Source organism: Pinus tabuliformis, chromosome 2_1, assembly GCF_031772625.1.
Source record: "Pinus tabuliformis cultivar Carrire ecotype Pingquan chromosome 2_1, CPIR1, whole genome shotgun sequence".
In the NCBI taxonomy this organism is placed as follows: Eukaryota; Viridiplantae; Streptophyta; class Pinopsida; order Pinales; family Pinaceae; genus Pinus; species Pinus tabuliformis.
In genome coordinates this window covers 182,512,512-182,529,414 of record NC_142299.1, presented here as the reverse complement: position 1 = coordinate 182,529,414, position 16,903 = coordinate 182,512,512, and the positions used below count along the sequence as shown (strand labels likewise).

Here is a 16,903-nt window from a genome sequence, read left to right as displayed (position 1 = left end):
AATTACGAGACCAAGTGCAACAATTTTCACTCTCACAAAAAGTAACAGAAGCTAAGATGGATGGACTAAAGAAAGCCATGGAAGGTAATACGAATGGCATGGAAACTAAGATGGATGGTGTGGAAGCTAAGATGAATGGCATGGAAGCTAAGATGGATGGCGTGAAGCTAAGATGGATGGCGTGGAAGCTAAGATGGATGGTATAGAAGCAAATCTTAAAGGCAACATGGAATATTTGAAGATAGATTTGGCAAAGTTGCTACAAGAAATGCTTACTAATGGCGAAAGTGTAGTAAAGGAAAATCATGATGAGAACAAAAGAAATGTTAATATTGCTTTCGTAGACTCTAATGTTGGATTGAAGACCCACCATTTTCCAAAGATCGATATGAGGAAGTTTGATGGCAAGGATCCCGTAACATGGATACTACAAATGGAGAAATATTTTGATCTCCATAATATGAAAACACACAAAAGGTACACATTGCAACTTTTTATTTGGGACCAAATCAGTTTGTATGGTATCGATGGCTTTGCTCTCATAAACAAATTGTCACTTGGGAAATTTTTACGGAAGAAATGATAGCACATTATGAGGATACAAAAAGAAACATATTTTTAGCCAATTGATAAATCTCAAACAAAAGGGTTTCATGATGGAGCACATTCAGGACTTCCAAAAATTGAATATAAGGATAAACGATATTCCAGAGGAGAAAATGATTTATGTGTTCATAGGGACTTTAAAGGATAACATCCAACATGAGGTTCGCCTTTGGGAACCTGATTCATTGGAGAAGCCATTTAGGTTGGCAAGAAAAATTGAAAGCAAAAGTATGGCAACAAGGAAGCCTACCACTTACTACTATAAATAGGGAAGTGTTGTTGCCCCTAGCCTTCCACAACCTACAAGGTTGGCACCACAACAATTGGAAGAAAAAAAGAAAAAGGGCTTTGTTACAGTCGTGATATAAAATACACTGAAGGTCATAAATGTGTCAAGAAGAAATTATTTTACATAGATTGTGAAGAGGAGGAAGAAAAGGAACAAGAAACGTTCAAAGAAGAGGATATACGCCAGGAAAAAAACCCTAGAGAAAGAATAAATGAATCCGACCATATCTTGTATTGCATTGGTCGGAATTACCATTCCTCAAACTCTCAAGCTAGAAGGACATGTCAAGAAGAAAAAGGTAATAGTGTTGATTGATTCAGGCGGTACCCATAATTTTATTCATTGTAAGATAGCCAAGGAATTGAATTGCTTCCTATATCCAACACGAGTGTCAAGTGATGGTTGCAAATGGAGGAACCATAAATTGCTCTAGAAAGTGCAATAATATCAAGCTATCCATGGGATAATATGTATTGAAGATCCCAATTCCATTTCAATGGGTGGTGCTGATGTTGTACTAGGAGTCTAATGGCTACAATCTTTGGGTACGATAGCTTTTAATTTTCAAGAACTTTTCTTGAATTTTTTTTCGGAAGGAAAGGAAGTTGAATTAAGGGGTATCGCAAGGAAACCGGAAAGATAATCAGCTTTAACAACATGACAAGGCTTCTAAAGAAAGAACAATGAGGCATAATTGCACAATTATGTTCGCTAGAGGTTCCCACATCGAAATCATCTATTTATCTAGATCTCCATAAAGTCTTGGACAATCATTCCAAGTTATTTGAGACTCTGAAAGGCCTCTCACCTATTCTATTCATTTGATTCCAGGAAGTGTTCCTCCAAACATCAGGCCTTACAGATATCCCTATTCCCAACAGAGTGAAATTGAAGGTGTGGTTGCATAAATGCTAGAGGCTGGTATAATTCAACCTAGTCAAATTTCTTTCTCTGCTCCAATAGTATTTGTGCACAAGAAGGATGGATCATGACACATGTATTTGGATTATAGGGAGCTCAACAAACTCACTATAAAGATAAATTTCCCATTCCTATCATTGATGAATTATTGGATGAATTGCATGGATCAATTTACTTCACCAAGTTGGATCTTCATTTAGGATATCATCAAATAAGAATGAATACTAAAGACATTCTAAAAAAACATTTAAAACTCATGAGGGTCATTATGAATTTTTGGTCATGCCTTTTGGCCTTACCAATGCACCTTCAACATTTCATGGTTTGATAATTCCATTTTCAAACCCTTCCTTAGAAAATTTGTGTTAGTATTTTTTGATGATATACTAATCTACAACAAGTCTTGGAAGGATCATGTTCAACATGTTGACAGGGTGCTCAAACTATTGGAGGAGAAACAATTATATGCAAAAAGATCCAAATGTTTATTTGGAGTACAAGAGGTGGAATATCTGGGTCATATTGTATCTCATGAAGGTGTTAAGGTAGACCCTAGAAAAATTAAAGCCATTAAGGAATGGAAAATTCCCACATCCATAAAGCATCTACGAGGATTTCTCAGGTTGACAAGGTATTATCGCAAGTTTGTTAAGAATTATGGGAGAATAGTAGCACCTCTAACAACATTATTGAAGAAAGATGCATTTTCATGGACTCTAGAAGAAATGAAGGCCTTTGAACATCTTAAAGAGGCAATGTTCCAAGCATAAGTCTTAGCTACGCCAGACTTCACAAAACCCTTTATTGTGGAATGTGATGCCTCAGGAAATGGAATTGGTGTTGTTTTAATGCAAGACGAAAGACCCATTTCCTTCGAAAGTCTTCCAATCAAAGGAAAGTATTTACAAAAAGTTGTTTATAAGAAGGAAATGTTGACAATACTACACGCACTTAAGAAATGGTGACCATACCTAATGGGAAGACACTTCAAGATAAAAACGGATCATGATAGTCTTAAATACTTTTTAGAAAAAAGATTATTTTTAGAAGAGAAGCAAAAATGGGTCACAAAGATGTTGAGTTATGACTTTGAAATCATCTACAAAAAAGGGAAGCAAAATGTTGTTGCAGATGCACTCTCAAGAAAGGAAGAGGATGTGGAAGCATTGATTTGTGCCATTTCTATTATCCAACCAGATTGGATAAACGAAGCAAGGGATGAATGGAAGAATGACGAAGAAGTGTTGGCACTAATTCAAGAGTTACAACAAGATCCCAGTACATCTGATACATTTCGTTGGAAAAATGATTCGTTATGGTACAATGATCGCTTACACCTTTGTAAGAATTCCCAACTCAAACAAGAGATTCTTATGTAATTGCACACCTCTCCCTTAGGAGGGCACTTAGGATTTTTAAAAACTTAACACAAGGTTAAGAAGGAATTTTTTTGGGATGGCCTTAAATTGGATATTCAAAAGTTTGTGGCAGAATGTTTGGTTTGCCAACAAAATAAAGTTGAATTAATTAATACCCCATGTCTATTACAACCTTTATCCGTTCCAAGTCAACGTTGGGAGGAGGTTTCAATGGATTTTATCACAGGTTTACCCATGTCCGAAGAAAATAGTGTCATCATGGTGATAGTTGACAGACTTATCAAGTATGCACACTTTTGTGCATTATCTCATCCATTTAAAGCAAGTATAGTTTCTAGTACATTTATGGAAACAATTCAAAAGCTACATGGAAACCCAAAGATTATTGTAAGCGACAAAGATCACATTTTCACTGGAAATTTTTGGACAAAATTATTTTATTATCTAGGTACTCAGTTAGCTCACAGCTCATCTTATCATCCTCAATCTGATGGACAAACTAAGATATTAAACACATGTTTGGAAGGATATCTTCGTTCCTTTGTATATGATAAACATACACAATGGGTCAAATGGTTGTCTCTGATAACACTTCCTTCCATACTACAACAAAAATGAACCCATTTATGGCACTTTATGGATATCATCCACTGTCCATCACATCATATTTAAGAGAAAATTCTAAGGTTCACGCAGTGGAAGATCACATCAAGCATCTACAACAAGTTCTCCAACTCTTTAAGGATAACCTCACTTTGGCACAAAATAGAATGAAACAACAGGCAGATCAACATCGCAACGAAAGAAGTTTTGATGTAAGTGACTGGGTATTTCTACAGCTACAACCATATAAACAAATTCCCCTCAAGCAAGCTAAGAAGGATAATAAATTATCACCAAAGTATTATGGTCCGTACAAGGTGTTGCAAAAGATTGGTACTATGGCATACAAATTGGAGCTTCTTGCAGCTTCCTGAGTGCACCTAGTTTTCCATGTTTCATGATTAAAGAAGGTTATAGGTGACAAGCTCTCAGTTCAAACAATATTTCCAGAACTTGATGAGGAAGGAAAAAACATATTTAAACCTAAAGCAGTCATAGAAACAAGAGCTTGATAGCTACAAAATCGAACAATTTTAGAGTATCTCATCAAGTGGAAAAACTTACCCGCTGAATATTCCACATGGGAGGATGAGAATTTTATACAGAAGCATCCAGAACTACTCAAACATTGAGGACAACACTTTTTTGAAGGAGAGGGGCATGTTAGGTCCCTATAGTACTAGTGATTCCCCCATTACTATTGTTATTGTAGCCCTTATTGTTATTAGGTTGCCCCTATTATCCCCATATTATTATTATTGTTCCCCATATAAGCCCACTATTCTTATTATTGTGCCCTTATATTATTATTGTTATGTCAGCTTTGATTATATTGTGACTCCTTACACTCCTACATATGTAAAGGAGGTTTTGTCATTTGAATCATCCATGAATTGTTCACTTTTGTAATGTAAAGGAGGTTGCCCCCTTGAAGAGGTTGATTTTGAAGTCATTGATCTATCTTTTCTTCTATTTTGTGAGTTGGTTGCATAACATCGAGATCCTTACCCGAGATGGTCACATCCATCAGTCCAAGGTGCTCTTTGAATACCAAGAACTTCCCTTTGGACAAAGTATTGGTGAGTATATTTGCTGTTAGGTCCCTATACTACTACTATAACCCCTTATGGTTATTAGTGAAACCCCCTTATTTTATTGTTGTGCCCATGTAAAAGCCCACTATTGTTATTGTTGTGCCCTTAGAATATTATTGTCATGTAGGCTTTGATTATATTGTGACCCCTTAGACTCCTATATATAGAAAGGAGGTCTTGTCATTTGTATTATATATGAATTATTTATTTGTGTAACGTAAAGGAAGTTTCCCCCTCGAAGAGGCTTATTTTTAAGTCGTTGAGCTATATTTTCTTCTATTTTCTGGGATGGTTGCATAACATTTGGTATCAAAGCTTTGGATTCTAGGGTTTCACTGCTTCAAATAGGCCATCGTGGATGTTTCACTATAAATGTTTTCAGATATATGATCCAAGGAAGTAAGGGTTCTTGCAGGCTCCCGAATTCCATCTCAAATAGGTGACCATGGTAAAATTGTCATAACTTTCGCTCTAAGAACCAGATTCAAATTTCATAAAAACTAAATTAAACAGGATAGACTCTAGTTTTTTGGGTATCATTTTCAAGGCTAGCGGTTGAAACTGTTACACATGGAACTTTGTACAAGTTCACTCTACTAAACTATTCCATAATTAGGACATCGTGGGAGATTGGCCATAACTCTTTATTGGAGAATCCAATCTCGATTAGACTTGTGGGTTGGAAGGAGAACTCTACACCCTACCACAAGACTAAAGTTAAGAATTTGGAGATCTGAAATTACAGAGATACAATAGATTCAATATTGAGATCCTACAAAGCGAAAAAAAAATGTGTAGTCTTTTTCAAATTTTGCATAAGTTTTGTTTGAAAAATTAGTTTGAAGTGATTCAAAGGGAATAAAGAAGCATAATTATCATTAATTGATGCCATGAATAAAGAAAATGGAAACATCTAGTAAGTAACTTGAAATTTATATTATGACTCATGAAGAAGAGGAAGAAATGCAACATTATATATCAAAATTACGAGACCAAGTGCCATAAATTTCACACTCACAAAAAGTAACAGAAGCTAAGATGGATGGTTTGAAGAATGGAATGAAAGGTAAGATGGATGGTCTAAAGAATGACATGGAAGCTAAGATGGATGGTTTAGAAGAAAAACTAAAAGGAAACATTTAAGATTGAAGAGAGACATGGAAGGTTTGAAGGGAGGTTTGGCAAAGTCGCTACAGGCAATGCTTCCTAATGGCGAAAATGTAGTAGAGGAAACTCATGATGAGAACAAAAGAGATGTTAATCATGATTTCATAAACTCTAACATTGGATTGAAGACCTGCCACATTCCAAAGATCAATATGAGGAAGTTTGATGTCAAGGATCTCATAACATGGATACTACAAATGGAGCAATATTTCTATCTCCATAATGTGCAAAACACACAAAAGGTACGCATTGCAACCTTATATTTGGAACCTAATTAGTTTGTATGGTATCAATGGCTTCGCTCTTGTAAACAGATTGTCACTTGGTTAATTTTTATGGAGGAAATGATAGCACATTATGAGGATACAAAGAGCAACACCTTCTTTATCCAATTGATAAATCTCAAACAAAAGGGTTCAATGGTGGAGCACATTGAGGACTTCCAAAAATTGAATGTAAGGGTAAATGATATTCCGAAGGAGCATATGATTGATGTCTTCATAGTTACGTGATCGAAATCTACCATTCATCACCCAATTATTTTTTTTGGGCAGTTTGCAGGTGATAATAAATAATAAAATAGAAGGGAGAGGTTTCTTGCTGCACTAGAGTCATGTGCTTCCACAACTAATTGACCACTATTTTGAAGGCCAATTCTCCAGTCATAAGATCTTATATGAAAAAACAATGGGATTCAATCAAAGGCCTCATTTGATCCTTCAATTCTATTATTTTTCATCATAATTATTTTTCTTTTGCATCAAACATGCAATTTCTTCAACATAAGCATAGAGGCAAGAGCCCTGATTGAGCATTGTGGGTGGTTACAGTTGCATATCCTCTTCATTGTCTTCCAACCAATTTTCAAGAGTTTTGTAATGAGTAGGTCTTCCGTAGAATCACGAGTCCTCATTTTTTCCCAATCGATAATAATTAGAGATGTCCAGTGGTTCAAAAAGTAACTTGTAGTGAGTACTATGTCTTAGCCACTCTTCATTGCAATCAAAATCATCAGGTAATTCATCCTTATCAAACATGTTTAGTATGATCTCGTCCCACCAACTTGCAAGCTCCAACATCCTGAGATTTGTGTGGACATTAGAGGAAATTTCAGCGTAAAAGTGACATCCTAAAGAAAATAATAAAATAATAGGAAAAGAATAAAACAAGATTTATATATTTTGGAGAGAAAAGAAAAAAAGTACATTTTTTATTGTATTTTTGGCTAATCTCCTTATCTGTTTACTCAAATTTCAAGTGTAGATACTCGTTGGATGGAAAATTAAATTATGCATCCAACGAGTACCCATTATGCATACTTTTGAGAAGACTCACATTGATAAAAATTGAATATAATTAAAAAACGTGTTCAACAATTTTTTTTAATATACCTTCAGTTTTTATCAATGTGGTTCTTCTAAAAAATATACAATATGGGTACTTGTTGGATGCGAAATTTAATTCCACATCCAATGAGTGTCTACACTTGAAATTTGAGTAAACCTATAAGGACATAATCCAAAAGTACATATATATATATATATATATATATATATATATATATATATATATATATATATATATATATATATATATATATTCTCTACAAAATATTTACATGTACCTTTTCTTAAATTTAAAGGATTTTGATTGGTTTACATATTACATGCATGAAAATTTCATGGACACTTTTAGGCTGAAATTTCCTCTGATGAGTTTAGATCACGTTGTTGTTTAATTTTGAGAGCGTCCAAATCTTAAGTGTCATTTTTGAAACACGAGCTGCAATAATATTCAAGTTCCTTCATAGGGATTTTCATCTTTTCTAGATTTCATTCTCCATTTTGGACATGTTCTCCCTCTGCTGCTTCAGAAATTGTTTTGTTGCGTTCAAGTCAAGTCTAGCTTGAAAATTCTACACATATTTTTCCCCATTTATATGGATATTGGAAATAAATATAATAATAATACTTGTAACAATAATAGTCAAATCAAGTTAGTGAAAATAATAATTGTAAAACGATTTTAGATGGGTTAGGCACAATGTATACCAATACTTTGTGAATTGAGCCCAAAATAAATCAAATGAAAAAGATAACACAATGTAGAACAACATGTTGAGAAGTGAGCCAAACTAAATCAATTAAAAGGGAGTACAATGCTAGAGACCCACTTTGAATTATTATTATCGAGATCTATCATTGATTGAATAAATAGGATTACTACTATTTTATATTACCGACAAATGAATGCAACAAAGCTTACTCGAATTGCAAGTTATTTTAATTTTTAAATCTTAAAATCTTATCATTTAATATTAAAAAATAATATTTCTACATAAGTAATTATTAATAAATCATCCTTTATAAATAAGTCGAGATTCATATTAACTATGGATGTAGATCTATCAAGCTCTAGAGGGATCAAATCTCTTAGAGTGAAAATATACTTATATTCCACATGCATACCATGGGTCAATACCATGAGTTAATACTATCGTTCAATACTTACCTTTTATGATTTTTGTTTAAATCCCAGAACGCCACAACATCTCATCCACACTAGAAGGAACAATGAGATACAATAAATAGAAAATATATATTAAACAAAATGCAACCATTTTACTGAATTCAGTTAATCCATTAAGAATTCAATTTGGATCCCTCTATGAATTAACAAAGCCTAAAGAGCTTTAACTACTTGCATGCCAACCTCTCCTAATTAGTTTAGTTGGAATCATAACACTAAGATTATTACCATTTTAAATCATAATGGTTTAAATCATGCTTGGAGACTAGAGTTACTATTTTAAGTCATAATGATAACTGTAAATCCATATTATTACTATTTTAAATCAAAGGGTTATTACTATTTTATGTTACATGCTAGAGGAAAAAAAAGTGAATGTAAGCAAGCTCACTTGAATTCCAAGCCCACGAGTTTCGAGTTGTGTTTCTATTCTTGAACTACTATCTGAAAAAGGAAGATCTGAATGCTCCAACTTCACTATGTTTTGAAAAGCACTGGGTAAGACATGGTTATAAAGAACGTGCTCTAACAAGAAGTGTTATGAATTAGCATCTAATGTTTGAAGGGCATACTACAAGATGGCCAACACAACAAAGTGATTTTATATCCAAATCCCACCTGTTCTGAAAAAGAATATGCAATTCCCAAATAGCTTATAGGGACTGAGCTTCACCAAAGGGTTTACAACAACTATCAAAGCGTTTTTGGGACTCATTTTGGTTGCACTGGTGTAATTTAAAATTGTCAAACATTGTTGGAGTACAATGTTGACAAACTCAACAATGTCCTATGGGGGGCTTCTTCCACAGGTTTACCAGTCGAACCCATCAATTCACCCGCATATTTCATGGATCTCTCCCAATACGAAAACATTGCCTCCAAGGGATAACATACATACATGCAAGGGGCCAACAAGATTCTAGAGAAAACATCACGTCATAAAACCACGTGACAAAACTAATCCTCCCACCTCTTGCGACAAACTGATCATGTTACAACTTCATCGCCAACCAAAGGGAAGCTAATTGTGGTGCAAAAAATAGATTCAGGTTTTTCAAGATGCAACTATTTATCCAACATGCATTGCATGACTAATGAAGCAATAGTCCCTCCCATGGATAGACCGATGAATACCACGGTATTCCCCTTTCCATACTCTAGGCGTACCTGTAACAACAATCAAAATGATTTTTTTTTGCATAAATCCATGAAAAGATTGGGTTTGATATGTGCATGGAACTTGAATGCTAAATGAGACTCGACTTCAAAGTTGGACAATTTATATAAATGGAAAATCTTATTAGGCTTAGTACTTGATTAATATACATCCACTTAAGCCCAAAAGAAATCTAGGTTTTTGGTTTAAGATGGATCTACGTAGTCGTGCTTCTTGCTTAGTTAAAATATTGTACGAAATTTCCAATAAAAGAACCAAGAACAGAAGAACCTCTTCTTGAAAAGAATAATTGCTCCAAATGTGCTAGAATTGAGTGAGAGAAACCTCATAGATGGCGTATTGCTAGATATTCCCGTATTTCATCCCCTCCAAACAACCAATATCATGTATTTTGTTGAAGAAACTAATTCCAACCACCTGTTAGGTTCCAATTAAGGTGTCATAGTCTATATGAGTTTAGTCCAGTTCGGTTGAGTTACAAGTTAGTTCTAGTCCAGTCATTTATTGTTGATGTCTCTTATGTAGTCTATTTTAACTGTTTGGGAATATTGAGAAGAGCATGTCTAATTCTAATCCACATTTTCAACCTTTAACATGGAATGAGATCTTAGTTTGCATAAGACTCCTTGAGAGAAACAGAGAGAAGAGGTGAGGTTGCATAAGACTCCTTGAGAGAAGCATTTCATATGTGTGTGTATTCATAGAAAAAAAGGTAGAGAATGTAGTGAATGCAAGTTTTTCTCCATTTCCCATTTCAAGTTTATTTTTCCTCTCTTCTTTCCACCTTTGTCAATATTCGACATGGTATCAGGGCATAACCTACATAAGACTACTTGAGAGCAGCAAAGAATGTGAGGTAGCCATGAAAAGCCTCTGTTGTTTGAAGAAGCCTGCAACCAATCCAATGAAGGCCAAGAGATGGATTGTTACATTTCACGCAAGGAGAAAGTCATATTTAAAAAAAAAATGTGCAGTAACGCATACCAGGAAGTTTAGTAGTTGTGAACACTTACCACACTCAATTATCGAGATGCTAACGCAGTCTCATACTAGCCATAGGTGTGTTGCAGTAGTAAATTAAAAAAAAGGCCACATTCTGGTAGTTCCATGCAAGGGATCAAACCCAGTATTAGTTGAATGTGTAGCCATAGATCCACCATGTAGCAGGGGAGCACGAAGTTTGAAAAATGAGCACGAATTAAAAGAGCATAGAGATCAGTCAAAATCTTTGAAAAAGTATTTACCGTGAAAAAATTTAGGTTCATCTGAGCCTATCATCTTTTTCATGAAAGGCATATGATATATAAGGTATATTGAAAGTGAAAAGGAATGTGAAATCTTCGTTTGATTTTTTTTTTTAAGAAAAGGCAAAAAAAAATTTAAAAAACAAAAAAACAAGCAAAGGGTGTTAAATACTTTTTAAATATTTCCTCTCTCTTGAAATCTATTGTATGAAGGTTGTTTCTCCATTGGTACTTTATTTAAAACTGATATATATATATATATATATATTAAATCAGAGGGATCCATTTCTAAGAGGGTAGTTGTTGTTGGTTTAAAGAGAAAGGGATATTTTTTAATAAAGAGTTTCCTTTTGGCCCTATATTTGTGATATGCCTTGCAAGCCTTGAGCATTGGTTTTTCCGTTCTTCCACCTCAAGGTCATACATATTTAGTGCTCTCTTTTTAGAGTAATGGACCTCACTGTAGTGTTCAATCCCTATGTGAAGCAAATACCAAATAGCAATTGGAAAATCTAAGAGGCTCAAAAAGTCAAAGAAACAACAAGAGTTGTTTGAGACCTATTTGAATTAGTTGTTAAAAAAAAGGAAAAAGAATGCTTTCTCATTGAAGTGCATTAAAGAATGTGTAAATGACAACATTATTCCCCTCATTGCAGATGCAAAGAAAACCAAGTAAGATTGGGATACCCTTGAGAGGAGTTTTGGAGTAAGGGGAAGTATTCAAGTTGAAGATGAAGGTATATATATATACCAACAAATCTACAAAAAGAGTTTGCCAGAATTCCACTTCAAAGTGGATGACAATGATTATGGTGTGTTACCAGAAGCAGAGAAAGAACACATAGATTCTCATGGATACCACTATGAACAACCACAAGTGGATGACCATTTACTAGTGAATCCAATAGCAAAGTTTGTTGATAACATTGAAGTTGTCATTGGAGCAATCAATAGTATGGTGAATCCATCAATTAATATTGTTGATGTTATCTTTGATGAGGAATGTTTAGCTAATGATGAATGGTAGCATATGATGCAACAAAAACATATTATTGATAAACTACTATTTGGTGAGAAAATCCCACTTAGGTCTCAAAACCAAGTGGAAGGAAACCTATCTGCAACAACAAAAACTAGTAAAAAAGTGGAAGAGGTAAAGGAGAAAAAATAATCCAAGAAGAGAAAGCTCTCATTATAGAGTAAAAAGAATATGATCCTGAAAATGTTTTTAATATTAGCCTTTATTTTAAATTTGCATATGTTAACAACAACTAGGAAGAAGCAACAAATTCTGAAGAAGAATTAAAGTTCCTTGAAGCATGGCCTGCAACACCATGTTTTGATAAAGTCTACATAGAATTTGCAGAAAGTGTTAGACATGACAATGGGAGAGATAGAATATGAATGATAAACATTGAATTGCATCTATTATTCACAATGATACATATATATAGTACATTGGTGTGACCCTTGGATTCATATTCCAAGTGGTCTCTTGGACTCCGGTGGTTGTTCACATTCCACCCCAAACCATAGAAGATTAGGCGTCCAACATTCGCCCCCAATCTGAAGGGGTATGTATGAGTCCAAGAAGAGAGTTGTAATACAAAATGTGGAAAATGCATGGCAAGCACTAGGCTGAATGTGCTCTTTGAAATGTTGGTATGAGGGAGGTGGTTTAAGGATGACCACCAACACTGGAACGCTTAGTGTAGTTCACGGAACCCTTCCAAATGTGGCATGAAGTTGAGGTCTTCTACTAGAGGTAGTGCCCTTAATGTTTTGAAGAGGGAAAAATTCAACCTTGAAAGGGAGGTCTCACCCCGCATAAAAAGCGAGAATCTCAACCTGAGAAGGGAGGTCTCAACCTGTGATGGTTTAAGGATGACCACGAACTCTTGAATGCTTAATGAAATTCCTGGAACTCTTCCAAAACTGACAAGAAGCTAAAGTCTTCTACTAGAGGAAGTGTCCTCAATTCTTTGAAGAGATGTCTCAACCCTGCATAGATGGTTTAAGGCTGATCACCAACCGAAGGCATGCACAGGGGAATCTTTGTCTTTGGCTACAACTCTGAATCTGGTATGGCGGGTTATGGCTCAAGCTCACTTGATGTGGCTTTGAAGATTGTAGATGACCATCACTTCCCCCCTTGTTAGATACAAGGTGAGATGATGGAGAAAACTCAACTGTAAGATTTTTCAATACTCTAGAACAAGTTATGACATATGACTGAAATATCTTCTTGGCTATTGAAGCCCATTGGCAAGAAGCAATCCATCCAAGATGAATATTTTTTCTTGCAGGAGGCTTGTTTTTGAAGAATATGTTTGAACAATGAGTGGTTTTATGACAGTTCTCACATGGATGAAGATGAAAACATTGATCTTCCATATGGCCAACTCAGTCACAATGTTGGCATTTAAAAAGTTTTGATTGTGAATGTGGAGGAGCAGAATCTTGAACAGGTGAAGGTGAACCTCCATGAAGAAACCCAACACTTTGACATTGAATGGGCTTGGAATAGTTTGTAATATGAAAGGACAATTCTGTGTCATATCCAAGACTAGTTTTGTGCTTGTTATGGACAAGCGCTTCCCAAGGTCTGATAATTTTCTTGGGAAGTGCAGGCTGAATTTCTACTTCTGCATGCAATTCTATTACTTCAATGGGTACTAGATTTTAATCAACTTCAATATTACTAATTTAATCACTTGTTGGTTGTTGATGGGTGTTTGTTTTAACCTTGAACAAAGGATTGTTTTGAGCAGAAAAAAATTAAAATGACAATATGTTGAAGCTCATCTGGCTAGAACTGAGATTCAAGTTTCAAAAAATCAATCTGTTCTTGTGCATCTTGTACACAAATTCTAATATCATACATAATATCCTTGCTAATTTTTACTATCTCATCAACAATGGAATGTATTAGAGTATTCAACAACTCTAATATTCCATCAAATCTGGCCAGGATTTCCTCTGCAGGCTTTATCGAAATGCAGTGTGGCTTCAGCAACATGAGGAGTTATCGACTTTGTGTAGAGGAGGGGTTGACTATGTGTGGAGGAAGGGCGGACTACGCTTCCAATCTGATATCGGTCAATTGTGTATGGATCAGGGAGGAGTGATGCAAAATATTATCCAAGATATCAGAGATTTTAAATCGAAAACAAAGGTGGACAAGGTAGTCATACTGTGGACTCCTAATACCGAATGATACAGTGATGTTATCATGGGTTTAAATGACACAAAGGAAACCCTGCTTGCTTCTATGGAATGAAATGAGTCTGAAATATTGCCATCGACTTTGTATGACAACATGTGTTCAGGAGAACGTTCCCTTCATAAATGAGAATCCTCAAAACACCTTCATTCCAGGATTGATCGATTTAGCAATTACAAAGAATAGTATCATCACAGGAGATGACTTCAAGAGTGGGAAAACAAAGATGAAGTCGGTACTCGTGGATTTCCTAGTCGGTGTTGGTCTTAAGCCAACTTTGATTGTGAGCTACAATCACCTCGGTAACAACGACGAGATGAATATGTCAGCTCCCCAGACTTTCTGGTCAAAGGAGATTTCAAAGAGAAATGGAGAAATGATAGAGGCGTTTTTTCTATTTGAGACAGTGGATAGAGAACCCAACATAAATCTAGCTAAGAGAGGTCAGCAGGACAGTGCACAACATGGAATAGGCATGCACACAATAATGGTAGTTCGACAAGAAGGAATGCATAACTGACATGCACAAAGAGGTTACAAAACAAGTGGCTCAAATTTGGGCAAGACATGAATACACCTATAGCTCCGATACCATGTTAGGCATGACAATGGCAGAGATAGAATATGAATGATAAACATTGAATTGCATCTATTATTCACAATGATACATATATATAGTACATTGGTGTGACCCTTGGATTCATATTCCAAGTGGTCTCTTGGACTCCGATGGTTGTTCACATTCCACACCAACCCGTAGAGGATTAGGTGTCCAACATAAATGAATGTTGAAGACAACATGGATAATGAAAACATTAATAATTTTTTCATGCATTGGAGTCTTGAAGAGATGAAATTGTATTATGGACCTATGTTGCAACAAAAGATTGATGATGAAAAGCACACTACAGAAGATGACATGTGGCAACAATCCACATACTAACTGATTTTTGAAGAAATCAAGGACATGCTTAGACAACTTGGAAAAATGGAAGAGATGAACCAGCAAATGAAAAATATGAAATTTGAAGCCTACAAAAAAAATAAAAAGTTCAAACAATTTACAAGATATAGGATTTGGAAGAAAAGAAAAAGAAAAGGAAATTTAGGTCGTGTCAATTTTTTTTTTTAAATGTAAGCCTAACTGAGACTTAGACCGTTGGATATCTTAGTTTAGTTTTTTTTTTTTTTTTGTAATTAAGGGGAGTGTTGAGAAACAAATCCCAACCACCTACTAGGTGTCAATCAAGGTGTCATAGTCTATTTGAGTTTAGTCTGGTTTAGTTGGATTATAGTTGAGTTCTAGTCCAGTCATTTATTGTTGATGTCTCCTATGTATCCCATTTTAACTGTTTGGGAATATTGAGAAGAGCACTTATGCTCCACATTTTCAATATTTAACAAATTTGACATTCTTTGTATTTTGTTGTTATGGATGTGAAAATATGGGGATCAATAGAGCCACAAAAAGTGAAGATAATTATATCCTCCATGTTAGTTATCGTACAAGAGGGCTCATCATGTACAATGATGTAAAAACTACAAGATAGCTTGAAGGAAGCCAACAACATAGTGTCCCAGAAAATAGAAGTTGATTCACCCATTATTCTAACACACATAGTCCAACAAATAATAGGAGTAGTCAAATAAGTAATCTTGCAATACAATTGTCTAACAATAGTCGAAGAGTATTATACCTCAAGTCTCAACTGGAAGACCCTACAATGAACATCATGAGATGTATATTCCTCCTCCTGCACTTCAATGTCCCAAAAATAGTTGAAGAGTATTGTACCTCATATCTAAAGTGGAAGATAACGTTTAAGAATCCAACAACATGATGTTTGAGAAAACATAAGATGATCCACCCACCATTCTAACATTATATACAGACACAATCCAACAAACAAGAGGCGCAATCTACTAAGTAATGTTGCAATACATTTTTCCAACAAATATAGCTAAAGAGTATTATACCTCAACTTTGAAGTGGATCCATTGCAATGAATGTTGTGAGATGTATATCCCTCCTCCTACACTTCAATGGTTGTTGGGGAGATTGGTTATTTTATTAGAGGACTAACCATTGAGGGTGCAAAAAAATGATGAAAGCAAAGTTGTTGTGAAAAATTTGGGCTTTTGTAAAGTCATTGGTCAGGAAACTCGACTATGAGACTCACTCTACAACGTTTCTCCAACATGCGAAGTGATAGATTGGAGTATATGTTAAAAATATATGCTATATTAGAATGTATTAACATTTCCTAACCAAATAGATTCGAGTTGGGTTGTTTGGATGTAATGGCTTTTTAAGAACTTAAGAGTATTTTTTAATCTATATTTTTCTTCATGATGAGATTATATTTAGATGCAAAGACTTTTTTGAGAACTTCATACGACTTTTAAAACTATATTTTTCTTAATAATGAGATCATATAAATTAAATTACTATTTATAATTTAGTAATATAAAGAGTTAGTAATGCAATACATTTTAAAAAATAATTAAATAATAATTTTATTTTAAATTAGTATTATTAATAATTATAAAAAGAATTATAAATTAAGATTCTCAATTTATAAATAGGTTTTGTTATAATACTAATTCCGTCCAGATTCACTTTAATTCTGGATCTGCCAAGCATTTGGAGGGATCAAATCTCCTAATCTCT

At 34.7% G+C, this 16,903-nt stretch overlaps 1 pseudogene; it reads right to left on the bottom strand.

Moving 5' to 3' along the window:
• Positions 1 to 6,596: 6,596 nt before the first annotated feature.
• On the bottom strand, positions 6,597 to 15,967 carry LOC149199323 (protein EDS1B-like; annotated as a pseudogene).
• Between the last annotated feature and the right edge of the window lie 936 nt (positions 15,968 to 16,903).